This window comes from Artemia franciscana, chromosome 9 (genome assembly GCF_032884065.1).
Source record: "Artemia franciscana chromosome 9, ASM3288406v1, whole genome shotgun sequence".
NCBI classification, from domain to species: Eukaryota; Metazoa; Arthropoda; class Branchiopoda; order Anostraca; family Artemiidae; genus Artemia; species Artemia franciscana.
The window spans coordinates 49,749,561-49,763,924 of NC_088871.1; the positions used below are offsets into that span (position 1 = coordinate 49,749,561).

The following is a 14,364-nucleotide window of genomic DNA, read 5'->3' on the forward strand; positions in this document are numbered from 1 at the left end:
TCTCCAAGAAGAGACTGTACCAGAACCAACAACACTGAAAGTTGTAACTGCTGGTCATAATTCAGAATCAAATATTTTAAGAAATTCTCAGTGTATGGTCAATGTACCCTTTTTCTAAAGAGTCAAAAAGATCTAGTAGTCTAAAATATGTAAATATCACTTGGCTAATTTTTTGTATTAACCTTTCAAAGACCCTAGACTTTGATTTATGGTCAGGGGCGTAGTTCCAGCATTTCTTTGGTGGGGAAAGAGGGGGTTCCCATCCGGATTGTCAATGGGCAAGGGCTATCCTTTAGGGGAAAGCAGTGGTGGATCTGGCCTGTTCAATTTGCTTATACTTACAGTAGGTATTAAATACTAGGCTATTATATAAGTGTTATACTGAGTAACTTACTGCCAACTGCGATGTCTACTTTATATTAATAAAGATAAAATGTCAAAAACTACAAAATAATTTTAAATGTTCGATTATTTAATTCAGATTTTCGACCCTAAAGTTTCTATGTTCGAGGAATATGCCCCCTGAACCCCTCCTCTAAATCCACCTGTGTGGAAAGGGGTGTTGGAAAGCTTGCAAAAGACAAGCCTAAATGTGTGTTAATGATGTCTAAAAATTCTGATGATTCTGTTCCAAATATTTTTCCTTTAGTCTAAGGGAAATCAAGTCTCTTTGTTGAAAGGGTTCATCACAAACACAAGCCAAAGCTGAGACTGGACCATTTATTGCATCACGTTTGTTAATTAATTTGGTCCAAATTGAGCTGCATTCGTTGTTAATATTCTTCACTTTTGTTATCGTGTTGCTATAAGAAGACGTAGTTGGGAATCAAATCTCTTTCCAATACGTTCTTCTTCTTGTTCCCCTTTTTGTTGCTTTTATAAAGTTGGTTCTCAGCCAAAGAACATTATCGTGCTCATTCTGAATTAATAATTTACATAATATATAACAGCCCAGCTGTCCCGATCCTGGGACCACATGTGTATGCGCTCTTCCATATGATGGGGGGGATATACAAAGTGTTAAAAAGCAAAGATATCTCATTATTTTCCTAAGTATCCAATAGGACATTTTTCTTCAAGCAATAACAAAGAAAGGATACTATTTAGAAAAAATCGTACCCAGTTAAAACAAAAACTACAAAATACATTAATAAACAATGCACACGCATCAAACGCCCATAAATTAAGTAGTGGGCTCAGCTTTTACTAAGGCTGCCAGCAATAAGTTGCCGCATACAACAGTAGTGTACTATAAACAAGCTGGGTGGGTGATGGTGAGTTTAATAAGCTTGGCTCTCTTGCCAGCTTTACCATTAACATTAAAGTGTATATCCCCCTTCCATGTCCTTCAACTCCCGCTCTCATCATAGGAGACTAAATCAAGCAGTTGAGCTACACACTGTTCCAACAGCCCAGTGCATCTCGTCATTTAGTTGCATGTTATTTAAAAATGATGTCTAAGAAAATCAAAAAGTACACCCTTTAAATTGGCATAGTTGAAAGCTTATAAAGGAAATAAAGTGAAAAAAACACGGTTTTTCAGCTGAAAGTAATTAGCGACGCTAAAATTTAAAGCGCATAGAAATTATTCCGTATGTGAAAAGAGCTGTCTTTCTTTAATACCTTCACTTTAATTCCCGCCACCATGCCACACTATCATTGACCATCTGGCACCTTCTGGCACCCCCTCATCCTTCCTAAGACATTTTCCGGATATTTTCCCGTTAAAAATCATACATTAAATCTGGTGGTTCATGTTTTCGCAAGCCGCCCTCAACGTGATATACCATATCAATTCACGCCACCATGCTACACTATGAATGACTCCCTGGCACCCCCTCATGATTTCTAAGACATTTTTCATATATTTTCTTGTTAAAAATCATCCATTAAATCTATTGGTCCATGTTCTTTTGCAAGCTTTCCTCAAAGTGATACACCATCTCAATACACACCAGTGTATTTCTTTATGACTACCCCCTGGCACCCCCTCGTCATTCCTAATACATTTTCCAGACATTTTCATGATAAAATAATGCATTAAATCCAATGGTTCATATTTTCGCAAACCAACCTCAACGTAATACACCATGCCAATTCATGTCACTGTGCCACACTATGACTGGCCCTTTGGCACCCTCTGATCAGACGCACACACAGACACGAGAGAGAGAGAGAGAGAGAGAGAGAGAGAGAGAGAGAGAGAGAGAGAGAGAGAGAGACAAAAACACCCAGTGGGCAAAAACATACACCCACACACGCACAACCACACAAAGTTAGACCCTCAGGCACGCACACAGTCAGACACACAGGCACGGGAAGAGAGACAAAAACACAGGGGAAACAACACACACAACCACACGAGTCAGATAAAAGTATACACAGAGTCAGACAAACAGGCAAGGGAATAGAGAAACAAAAACACACTGAGAAAAAACACGCAGTATTTTGAGCAATCAGCCTTATTCTTACATGCTAGCAGGTTATGTTGACCTTATCGAGCTAACCTACACACGCTAGTTTAGATTAGGCCAGGTTAGATGGCTCATGTAAGAAAAAGGCTGAATGCTTAAAAAACAGCGTGCTTGTGTTTCCGACTTGGTGTGGTTTTGTGCGTTTTTCCCCCTGTTTGTTTTTGTCTCTCTCTCCGTGTCTGTATGTCTGACTCTGCGTGCCTTTATGTCTAACTTTCTGTGGTTGTGTGTGTGTTTTTTTCCTCTGTATGTTTTTGTCTCTCAGTGCCCATGTTTCTGACTTGGTGTGGTTGTGTTTATATGTATGCGTGTGTTGGTTTTTCGCTCTGTGTACTTTTGCCTCTCTCTCTGTGCCTGTGTGTCTAACTTTATTTTTGCCTTTGTCTCTAACTTTGTGTGGCTTTGTTTGTGTGTATTTTTTCACTCTTGTGTTTTTTCCCTCTCTTTCCATGCCTATGTGTCTGACTGTGTTTGTGCCTGTGAGTCTGTCTTTATGTGGTTGTGTGTGTGTGTGTGTGTGTGTGTGTGTGTGTGTGTGTGTGTGTGTGTGTGTGTGTGTGTGTGTGTGTGTGTGTGTGTGTGTGTCTATGTGCGTGTATGTTTGTGTTTTCCCTCTGTGGTTTTTGTTTCTCTCCCTCCCTGTGCCAGTGTGTTTCACTGTGTGTGTGTGCTCTTGTGTCTGACTTTGTGTGTGTTTTCCCTCTGTGTGCTTTTGTCTCTCTCCATGCTTGTGTGTCTGACTGTTAGCGTGCCTGTGTGTCTGAATCTTTGTGGTTTTGTTTGTTTGAGTGTGCTTTTCCCTATGTGTGTTTTTGTATCTCTCTCTCATTGCCTGTGTCTGACTGCGTGTGTGTGTGTGTGTGCCTCTGTGTCTGACTTTAAGCAATCACAACTTAGAAATAACAGGGAATAATAGGGATTTTCTCAAGACAGTAGAATTCAATTCAGTGATAATTTCATCCCTATGTCCAAGGGCAGTCTTCAGTAAAACACCGGAATATATATATATATATATATATATATATATATATATATATATATACTAGCTGTTGGGGTGGCGCTTCGCGCCACCCCAACACCTAGTTGGTGGGGGCGCTTCGCGCCCCCCCCAAGCCCCCCCGCGCGCGTAAGTCGTTACGCGCCATAATAGTTACGCGCCATTGTAGTTGTGTCCCTATGTCCCACCTGTGAATATAGATATATATATATATATATATGGTTTTAACTACGTAAAACTTGCGAATATACAACATTCTTTGCTGTCCCATTGTCTTTGCATATAAATAGATTGTCAGGTTATCCCCCTGTTTCCCCCGGTGTCCCCGTTGTAGTTGTGTCCCTGTGTCCCGGTCGTCATTTATATTCCCTGTGTCCCGCGTCCCGGTCATCATTTGTATCCCGGTGTCCCGGTCTGTATATACATTCGTTTTTTAGTTTTGTTTTTCTCCTTTATTTTTTTCCTTTTTTTTTCTTTTTTAGCTTATTTAGATTTTTAGATTTTTTAGTTTTTTTTATTAGTTTTTAGTTTTTATTTCTTTTTAGTTTTTTTGTCCCGGTCGTCATTTATATCCCCCTGTTTCCCCCGGTGTCCCCGTTGTAGTTGTGTCCCTGTGTCCCGGTCGTTATTTATATTCCCTGTGTCCCGGTCGTCATTTGTATCCCGGTGTACCGGTCTGTATATACATTCGTTTTTTAGTTTTGTTTTTCTCCTTTATTTTTTTCCTTTTTTTTTCTTTTTTAGTTTATTTAGATTTTTAGATTTTTTAGTTTTTTTATTAGTTTTTAGTTTTTTTTTCTTTTTAGTTTTTTTGTAGTTTTTACCTTCTTTTTAGTTTTGTTAATTTTTTTTTTTACTTGTGTCCTGGTCGTCATTTATACTCCCTGTGTCCCGGTGCTTTGTTGATTGCTAATCGAACATTCCTTTTGTCCTGGTCGCTTTCTCTTTGAGTGTCGTCATTTATTTTTTTCTTTTTTAGTTCTTTTAGTTTTTACCTTTTTTAGTTTTTTTTTAGTTTTTAGTTTTTTTAGTTTTTTACCTTTTTTTAGTTTTTTTAGTTTTTTAGCTTTTTTATTTTTTTTATTAGTTTTTAGTTTTTTTGTAGTTTTTGCCTTTTTTTTTAGTTTTTTGTCCTGGTCGCTTTCTCTTTGAGTGTCGTCATTTATTAGTTTTTTCCTTTTTTTTTTTTAGTTTTTTATTGGTTTTTACCTTTATTTTAGCTTATTTTTCAGTTTTTTCCTTTTTTTTAGTTTTTTTTTATTTTTTATTTTTTTTAGTTTTTTACCTTTTTTTAGTTTTTTTAGTTTTTTTAGTTTTTTAGCTTTTTTACTTTTTTTATTAGTTTTTAGTTTTTTTTTTGTAGTTTTTGCCTTTTTTTAGTTTTTTCAGTTTTTTTTTTAGTTTTTTATTGGTTTTTACCTTTATAGTTTTTTTAGTTTTTTAGCTTTTTTATTTTTTTTATTAGTTTTTAGTTTTTTTTTGTAGTTTTTGCCTTTTTTTAGTTTTTTCAGTTTTGACGTCACCTAATCCAGTTTTTTTCAGGTGACGTCACCTGACACATCCATCCACACATCCATCCACACATCCACAGACAGACAACTTATTTTTATATATATAGATATATATATATATATATATATATATATATACACTAGCTGTTGGTGAGGGCGCTTCGCACCCCCTCAAGCCCCCCGCGCGCGTAAGTCGTTACGCGCCATATTAGTTACGCGCCATTGTAGTTGTGTCCCTGTGTCCCACCTGTGAATATAGACATATATATATATATATATATATATATATATATAGACTAGCTGTTGGGGTGGCGCTTCGCGCCACCCCAACACCTAGTTGGTGGGGGCGCTTCGCGCCCCCCCCCAAGCCCCCCCGCGCGCGTAAGTCGTTACGCGCCATATTAGTTACGCGCCATATTAGTTACGCGCCATTGTAGTTGTGTCCCTGTGTCCCACCTGTGAATATAGATAGATTTATATATGTGTTTCAAACTACGTAAAAATTGCGAATATACAACATTCTTGGCTTTCCCATTGTCTGTCCATATACAAAGCCGTATGTACTAATAATGACGTCATATGCAAACGTTCTTTTTACAAACAAACAAACATGCATACACACAACTCGTTTTTATATAGATAGATAGATAGATAGATACAATACAAATTAACTACGTAAAACTTGTGAATATACAACAGTCTGTTCCGAAATACAACTAACTTCGTAAAACTTGAGAATATACAACATTCTTCGCTGTCCAATTCTCGCTGCATATAAATAGATTGTCAGGTTTACCGACCCTCGAACATGCAACGTACAATTGTCCATGGGAAAAACAATCAGTATTAAGATCAATACCACATTTTTCTAATGATTGACCTTGAGCTTTGTTAATGGTGATTGCAAATGCTAATCGAATTGGGAATTGCAATCTTTTAAATTGAAAAGGCAGATCTGTTGGAATCATGGGAATGCGAGGAATAAGAACAGCCTCACCCTCAAAAGGCCCTGTCAGGATTGTGGCCTCTATTAGGTTTTCCATTGTTTTTTTTACGGCAAGTCGAGTGCCATTGCAAAGCTTTGGTGGGTTTATGTTACGTAACAATATTATTGGTACGCCTATTTTTAGTTGTAGCACGTGTGGTGGAAACCCTGAAAGATCTATGGAATTTAAAAATTCAGATGGATAATTAACCGCTTCATTTGGTTCCAAAACTGTGTCGACTGACTTGTAAAGGACTGCCTGGTCTTGAATCTTGGTCAAAACAATATTGTTGATTTCGTGGACGTCTATATTCTTGGGTGCGAGAATCGCTCTTTCACTTAGCCATTTATTATTTTTATAATTTTTTAGAATATTCGGAAATATATTTTCAATCAATTCATTTTTGGACGTCACTAAATTACAGAAATCAGCAGGTAGTTGTATACGTCCTGAAATTGAGTCTACTGGGAGCTTTCCGTTTCCCATTGCTAGCAATTGATCTGAAAATGTTTGACCAGAGTCATCGTTTTGCAATCGGACACGCATATTTGTAGTTAATTTTAATGTTTTTACGTGTGCCCATAAATTAGAATTTTTCAGGCAAGCATTCATTTCGTCTGCAGGAGTTGATCTAGGTATTATAGGTAATGTTTGCCTGAAATCTCCTGCAAGCAATATTAATGTGCTGCCAAAGGGTTTCGAATTCCCTCTTAAATCTTTCAAGCATTGATCCAGAGCCTCGAGCGATTTTTTGTGTGCCATTGTGCACTCATCCCAAATAATAAGTTTGCATTGCTGCAATACTTTACCCATCCCAGATGATTTGGAAATATTGCACGTGGGAGTTTCTGTAGAATGCAAGTTCAGAGGCAATTTCAAAGCGGAATGAGCAGTTCTTCCACCAGGCAGCAATGTTGCGGCTATTCCGGACGACGCAATTGCCAACGCTATATCATTTTTAGATCGAATTGATGCCAGAATCAGTTTTATCACAAACGTTTTACCAGTACCTCCTGGCGCATCCAAAAAGAAAATTTCTCCAACGTTGTTATCGACACAATGCATTATCGTATCATAAATGTCTTTTTGTTCCGACGTTAACTTGGAAATGTTATTTTGTACATACGACAATAGATCACTCGTACTGTAACTTTGTTCACGATCCAATTCTACACATGTCGAAACAGCAGCGATACGGTTAGGTGAAGGCATTCCCAAACCCTGAAGAGGTTTGTTTGCCATACTTATGCAAATATCTTCTATAACAACTAAAGTGTAGTTATAAATTTCTGGTGTAAAATCAAAAGTCATGTCTGACGTCTCTAACTGTTTTCGATGAAGTATATCTTCGGACATTTTTGACTTATATTTTTCCCATAACTCTGTAGGAGCTGATGGAGAGCAAGTTGTTAAAATGATGCCAAACAATGCACGAATTTGACTTGGGGTTGACGTTTCGCACGCGTCATTGATGCAGTTATCCCAGTGTTGGTCATTCTCCAATAAATTCAGAGCTTGGCATGCACTACGGTAAGTGTCATGTATAGTACCATTTACAGTCCTCAAATACTCAAAGGATGTCGGACCGGGTACATTCACCAAAAGCAGGCGTAGAAAGAAGCATTCATGTTGATTGGGGTGAACGGTGTAGAGTCTTCCTATCGTGGTATCTTTGAAGATGGTAGGTTGGCCGTCGACTGACTTACCCTGTTTTCGACGTTCAAATACTTTATTTTTAGTATTCCACGTGTAATACGAAGGCACTTCAGTATACAGCAGTTTTTTCGCAAAAGAATCATTTTTGCAAAGCGAAAAAAAAGCTGTTAATGTTGTATCCGGTGGATTCAGGACTCTTTGTTGCACGTTGGTTTCCGTGAAATAAACACGTTGACCATTCTGTAAATGTACCGCTAAGTGAACAACAGCTGGACTACGTTCATGTATCGGAAATGAAAGAATTCGCCAAACAGCTTCATTACTGCTTATGTATCTTCCAGCCTGATATTCTACGATTTCATCGAAATCTTTGATTTCGGACTGCAAGCCAAAAACTGCCATGTCACTGCCTTTGTTGACGTATTTACATATATATTTTATTGCCTTTACGGAGTTACAGTATTCAACGTTTATATGTGCATTAAATGTTTTGGATAATAAAGGGGAATATGGAACAACCCACTGGTTATCTACTTCGATGGTGGTACCGTTACGCTTCTTTATTATTGCTGTTTTACCGCCATCTTCAGTAGATCTTCTTCTATATTGTGGGTAACCATCATTGCCAGTAATTGTTGTGGGTACTAAAAGTCGAGGATATTGCTTTGTGCACCTTCCTTTGGCCATGCATGGTGAATTTTCGTTCAGTGCACCGCAAGGTCCATGTATCATATTTTTTACAATAATATCATGTAACCCCTTATCGACATTTTTATCAGGTATTTCAGCGGAAATCACATCATCAATTTCGTTTGAAGTAATTTTTTTATGTAGCCAGATTAGTATATGTGCGTGTGGCAAACCTCGTTTTTGCCATTCCACTGAGTACATCCAGCATCGCACTGACCCAAACACTTCATGTTTTACAAGGTAGTTTATCAGTGATTTCAACTTTTGCCGGAAGACACGTGCCGTAATGTCATGCCTATGAACCGCCGATTGTCCTTGAAGTAAAAGCTGCAGTATCTCGTCCCAAGATTGATTACATGTAAATGTAATAAATAAATCTGGACGACCATAGAGACGAACATACGCAATAGCATCTTGAGCATATTCATGCATATGACGTGGACTGCCAGCATATGACGAAGGTAAAATTGTTAATCTTCCAACGTTTGTGGTATTACCGTCATTTATAACTGCATCTCGCAAATGAATGTATTGTTCAGAGCGGAGCTTGGTCTGATTCAGGCGGATATATAGCAAACGTTCTGATTCAATTTTTGCATACATATCCACGACAAATTGGTGAAACAATTCACGGCATTTTAAAATATAATTTTCTTCATCCTGCCGAATCATTAGTCTATAGGAATAATAATGCATTGCACTGCATTTCTTATTCATTTCTTTGTTAGTGGCTGGATTCATCAATTTAATATTAAAGTGATAGCCGTCGGCTCCATCCCAAAAAATGATAGGATATTGTAGGGCATCGTAGCATCGATGAGTTTCAGCAATTCTTAACAACTGGGCGTTTCGCTTATGTAGAATAATATCTCGAGGTAAAAACTGATCACCGACCATAACGATTGCCACTTCGTCGATAGTCGGAGCATTGTATCTACGCACATGTTGGCCAGGAGGCGTTTTGTCAGCGGAAATAACAATTTTATGAGTATCAGTAGGCATCAAATCGATGGCTGTTTTGAACAGACGCACTAAATTATTATTTTCGTGGAAAAGATGTTGCAATTGGGAAACGATTGTCCTTTCAACGTTGGGAGAAATTTCGCAACGTGCATTCAATTCAGAATTTCTATCACTGATGAAGTACAATTGTAAAAATTTATGATTCTCGCCTAATAATGGTAGAAGGGACCCTGCTTTATGATAAATTTGCCCTTTTACTTTAAAAGTAGACATAAATTGATCTGGATTTTCGATTTGGGCTCCAAACGACGTCATTTGGAAACATGAGTTGTATTGTCTGATTTTTGACAAAAAACGCTTAGATTCTGACGTAGTTCCAGTAAGGAAAGTCTTCAATGGCTCTGGTGGTGCAGCCAATAGAGGAAGTTTAACTTTTCCTGAGGCGCAACACATTCCCATTGTTTCACCATTGAATTTCAAGGCCTTGCAATAGGGACAAATTTTGGACATTGTCCCGATTTGAACACAGCTACTCAAGCTATAATCATCGACTGGGTTGTACCTGAATGCCAGGCGATAACTTTCAGATTGCTCTGATTCCTCGGCACGCTTTCTTTTCTTACTTTCTCTATCAGCAGCAAGCCTGATTTCCTGCTGGTCTTTTGATTCCTCGGCACGCTTTCTTTTCTTACTTTCTCTATCAGCAGCAAGCCTGATTTCTTGCTGTTCTTGTAATTCCTCGGCCCGCCTTCTTTTTTCACATTCTGTTTTAGCAGCAAGTCTGCTTCTGCGTTGCTCTGGTAGTTCCTCGGCATGCTTTCTTTTTTCACTTTCTCTTTTAGCAGCAAGTCTGCTTTCGCGTTGCTCTGGTAGTTCCTCGGCATGCTTTCTTTTTTCACATTCTCTTTTAGCAGCAAGTCTGCTTCTGCGTTGCTCTGGTAGTTCCTCGGCATGCTTTCTTTTTTCACATTCTCTTTTAGCAGCAAGTCTGCTTCTGCGTTGCTCTGGTAGTTCCTCGGCATGCTTTCTTTTTTCACTTTCTCTTTTAGCAGCAAGTCTGCTTTCGCGTTGCTCTGGTAGTTCCTCGGCATGCTTTCTTTTTTCACATTCTCTTTTAGCAGCAAGTCTGCTTCTGCGTTGCTCTGGTAGTTCCTCGGCATGCTTTCTTTTTTCACATTCTCTTTTAGCAGCAAGTCTGCTTCTGCGTTGCTCTGGTAGTTCCTCGGCATGCTTTCTTTTTTCACTTTCTCTTTTAGCAGCAAGTCTGCTTTCGCGTTGCTCTGGTAGTTCCTCGGCACGCTTTCTTTTCTGACTTTCTCTATCACCAGCAAGTTTTCTGGCATAGACTCTTTGAGCATCTTCATCAGTCATTATAAACTTAAGCATTAATAGAATTCTACACGAACATCCGTCTTATATAACTTAAATGACGTCACGCCTTCAAAGCAAAAATGATGCCTTCAAAGCAAAAATGATGGCAGCTAATTTCATGACGTCAGCCGAAACATGACGGCGAACATATGTCTTATATAACTTGAATGACGTCACCTTCAAAGCAAAAATGACGGCAACTAATTTCATGACGTCAGCCGAAACATGACGTCACCTGACACATCCATCCACACATCCATCCACACATCCACAGACAGACAACTTATTTTTATATATATAGAAGATAGATAGATAGAAGATAGATAGATAGATAGATATATATATATATCTATATATATAAAAATAAGTTGTCTGTCTGTGGATGGATGGATGGATGTGTCAGGTGACGTCACCTGAAAAAACTGGATTAGGTGACGTCAAAACTGAAAAAACTAAAAAAAGGCAAAAACTACAAAAAAAACTAAAAACTAATAAAAAAAATAAAAAAGCTAAAAAACTAAAAAAACTATAAAGGTAAAAACCAATAAAAAACTAAAAAAAAAACTGAAAAAACTAAAAAAAGGCAAAAACTACAAAAAAAAACTAAAAACTAATAAAAAAAGTAAAAAAGCTAAAAACTAAAAAAACTAAAAAAAACTAAAAAAAGGTAAAAAACTAAAAAAAATAAAAAATAAAAAAAAACTAAAAAAAAGGAAAAAACTGAAAAATAAGCTAAAATAAAGGTAAAAACCAATAAAAAACTAAAAAAAAAAAGGAAAAAAACTAATAAATGACGACACTCAAAGAGAAAGCGACCAGGACAAAAGGAATGTTCGATTAGCAATCAACAAAGCACCGGGACACAGGGAGTATAAATGACGACCAGGACATAAGTAAAAAAAAAAAAACTATCTATATATATAAAAATAAGTTGTCTGTGGATCTGTGGATCGTGGATCAGGTGACGTCACCTGAAAAAACTGGATCAGGTGACGTCAAAACTGAAAAAACTAAAAAAAGGCAAAAACTACAAAAAAAACTAAAAACTAATAAAAAAAATAAAAAAGCTAAAAAACTAAAAAAACTAAAAAAAGGCAAAAACTACAAAAAAAAACTAAAAACTAATAAAAAAGCTAAAAAACTAAAAAAACTAAAAAAAAGGCAAAAACTACAAAAAAACTAAAAACTAATAAAAAAAATAAAAAAGCTAAAAAACTAAAAAAACTAAAAAAACTAAAAAAAGGTAAAAAACTAAAAAAACTAAAAACTAAAAAAAACTAAAAAAGGTAAAAACTAAAAGAACTAAAAAAGAAAAAAATAAATGACGACACTCAAAGAGAAAGCGACCAGGACAAAAGGAATGTTCGATTAGCAATCAACAAAGCACCGGGACACAGGGAGTATAAATGACGACCAGGACACAAGTAAAAAAAAAAAATTAACAAAACTAAAAAGAAGGTAAAAACTACAAAAAAACTAAAAAGAAAAAAAAAACTAAAAACTAATAAAAAAACTAAAAAATCTAAAAATCTAAATAAACTAAAAAAGAAAAAAAAAGGAAAAAAATAAAGGAGAAAAACAAAACTAAAAAACGAATGTATATACAGACCGGTACACCGGGATACAAATGACGACCGGGACACAGGGAATATAAATAACGACCGGGACACAGGGACACAACTACAACGGGGACACCGGGGGAAACAGGGGGATATAAATGACGACCGGGACAAAAAAACTAAAAAGAAATAAAAACTAAAAACTAATAAAAAAAACTAAAAAATCTAAAAATCTAAATAAGCTAAAAAAGAAAAAAAAAGGAAAAAAAATAAAGGAGAAAAACAAAACTAAAAAACGAATGTATATACAGACCGGGACACCGGGATACAAATGATGACCGGGACCCGGGACACAGGGAATATAAATGACGACCGGGACACAGGGACACAACTACAACGGGGACACCGGGGGAAACAGGGGGATGTAAATGACGACCGGGACACCGGGACAGGGAATGGTCGATTAGCAATCACCATCAACAAAGCTCAAGGGCAATCATTAGAATCATGAGGTATAGATCTGAATACAGATTGTTTTCCCATGGACCATTATATGTTGCATGTTCAAGAGTCGGTAAACCTGACAATCTATTTATATGCAAAGACAATGGGACAGCAAAGAATGTTGTATATTCGCAAGTTTTACGTAGTTAAAACCATATATATATATATATATCTATATTCACAGGTGGGACATAGGGACACAACTACAATGGCGCGTAACTATTATGGCGCGTAACGACTTACGCGCGCGGGGGGGCTTGGGGGGGGGCGCGAAGCGCCCCCACCAACTAGGTGTTGGGGTGGCGCGAAGCGCCACCCCAACAGCTAGTATATATATATATATATATATATGTGTGTGTGTGTGTGTGTGTGTTTTTAACTACTTAAAACTTGCAAATATACAACATTCTTCGCTGTCCCATTGTCTGTACATATAAATAGATTGTCAGGTTTACCGACTCTTGAACATGCAACATATAATTGTCCATGGGAAACCAATCCGTATTCAGATATACACCGCATTTTTCTAATGATTGCCCTTGAGCATTGTTGATGGTGATTGCTAATCGAATATTCCCTGTGTCCCCGTCGTCATTTATATACCCCCCCCCTGTGTCCTTCCGGCGTCCCCGTTGTAGTTGTGCCCTTGTGTCCCGGTCATTATTTATGTTCCCTGTGTCCTGGTCGTCATTTGTGTCCTGGTGTCTTGGTCTGTAATTTCTCTTTGAGTGTCCCGGTCGTCACTTATATTCCCTGTGTCCCGGTCGTCATTTGTGTCCCGGTCTGTAATTTCTCTTTGATTGTCCCGGTCGTCATTTATATTCCTTGTGTCACGGTGTCCCGGTCTGTGATTCCTCCGCATGATTTTCTTGGTAATTTCTCTTGGAGCCTCAAGCCTGTTTTTACGTTGTTCTTGTGTCCCCGTCTGTAATTTCTCTTTGAGTGCCCCGGTCGTCATTTATATTCCTTGTGTCCCGGTCTGTGATTCCTCGGCATGATTTTTTTGGTAATTTCTCTTTGAGCCTCAAGCCTATTTTCAATCTTGTTCTTGTGATTCCTCGGCACCCTTTCTTTTGGTATTATCTCTTTGAGCCGCGAGCCCGTTTTCACGTTGTTCTTGTGATTCCTCGGCACAATTTTTTGGTAATTTCTCTTTGAGACGCAAGCCTGTTTTCACGTTGTTCCTGTGATTCCTCGGCACGCTTTCTTTTCTTACTTTCTCTTTTATCCGCAAGCCTTTTGGCATTAACTCTTTGAGTCGCTTCCTCGGCTGTTTCTTCTGCCATTGTAGGGTTTATACTAAAATTTCTCTTTGAATTAACTCTTTGAGCAACTTCCTCGGCTGTTTCTTCTGCCATTGTAGGATTTATACTAAATTTTCTCTTTGAATCGCCCCCTTATATACTCATACTGACGTCATATACAAAGCCTTATATACTAATAATGACGTCATATGCGTAAAAACAAACGAACATACAACTTATCTATCTATCTATATATATAAAAACTAGCTGTTGGGGTGGCGCTTCGCGCCACCCCAACACCTAGTTGGTGGGGCGCTTCGCGCCCCCCCCCCCCAAGCTTCCCCGCGCGCGTAAGTCGTTACGCGCCATATTAATTACGCGCCATTGTAGTTGTGTCCCTGTGTCCCAC

General features: G+C 37.8%; 1 protein-coding gene across 3 annotated transcripts in view; it reads left to right on the plus strand.

The window, feature by feature from the left end:
• Nucleotides 1-14,364, plus strand: part of LOC136031516 (uncharacterized) — a 335,648-nt gene that overhangs the window by 222,121 nt on the left and 99,163 nt on the right. The gene's annotated exons all lie outside the window — the stretch shown is intronic.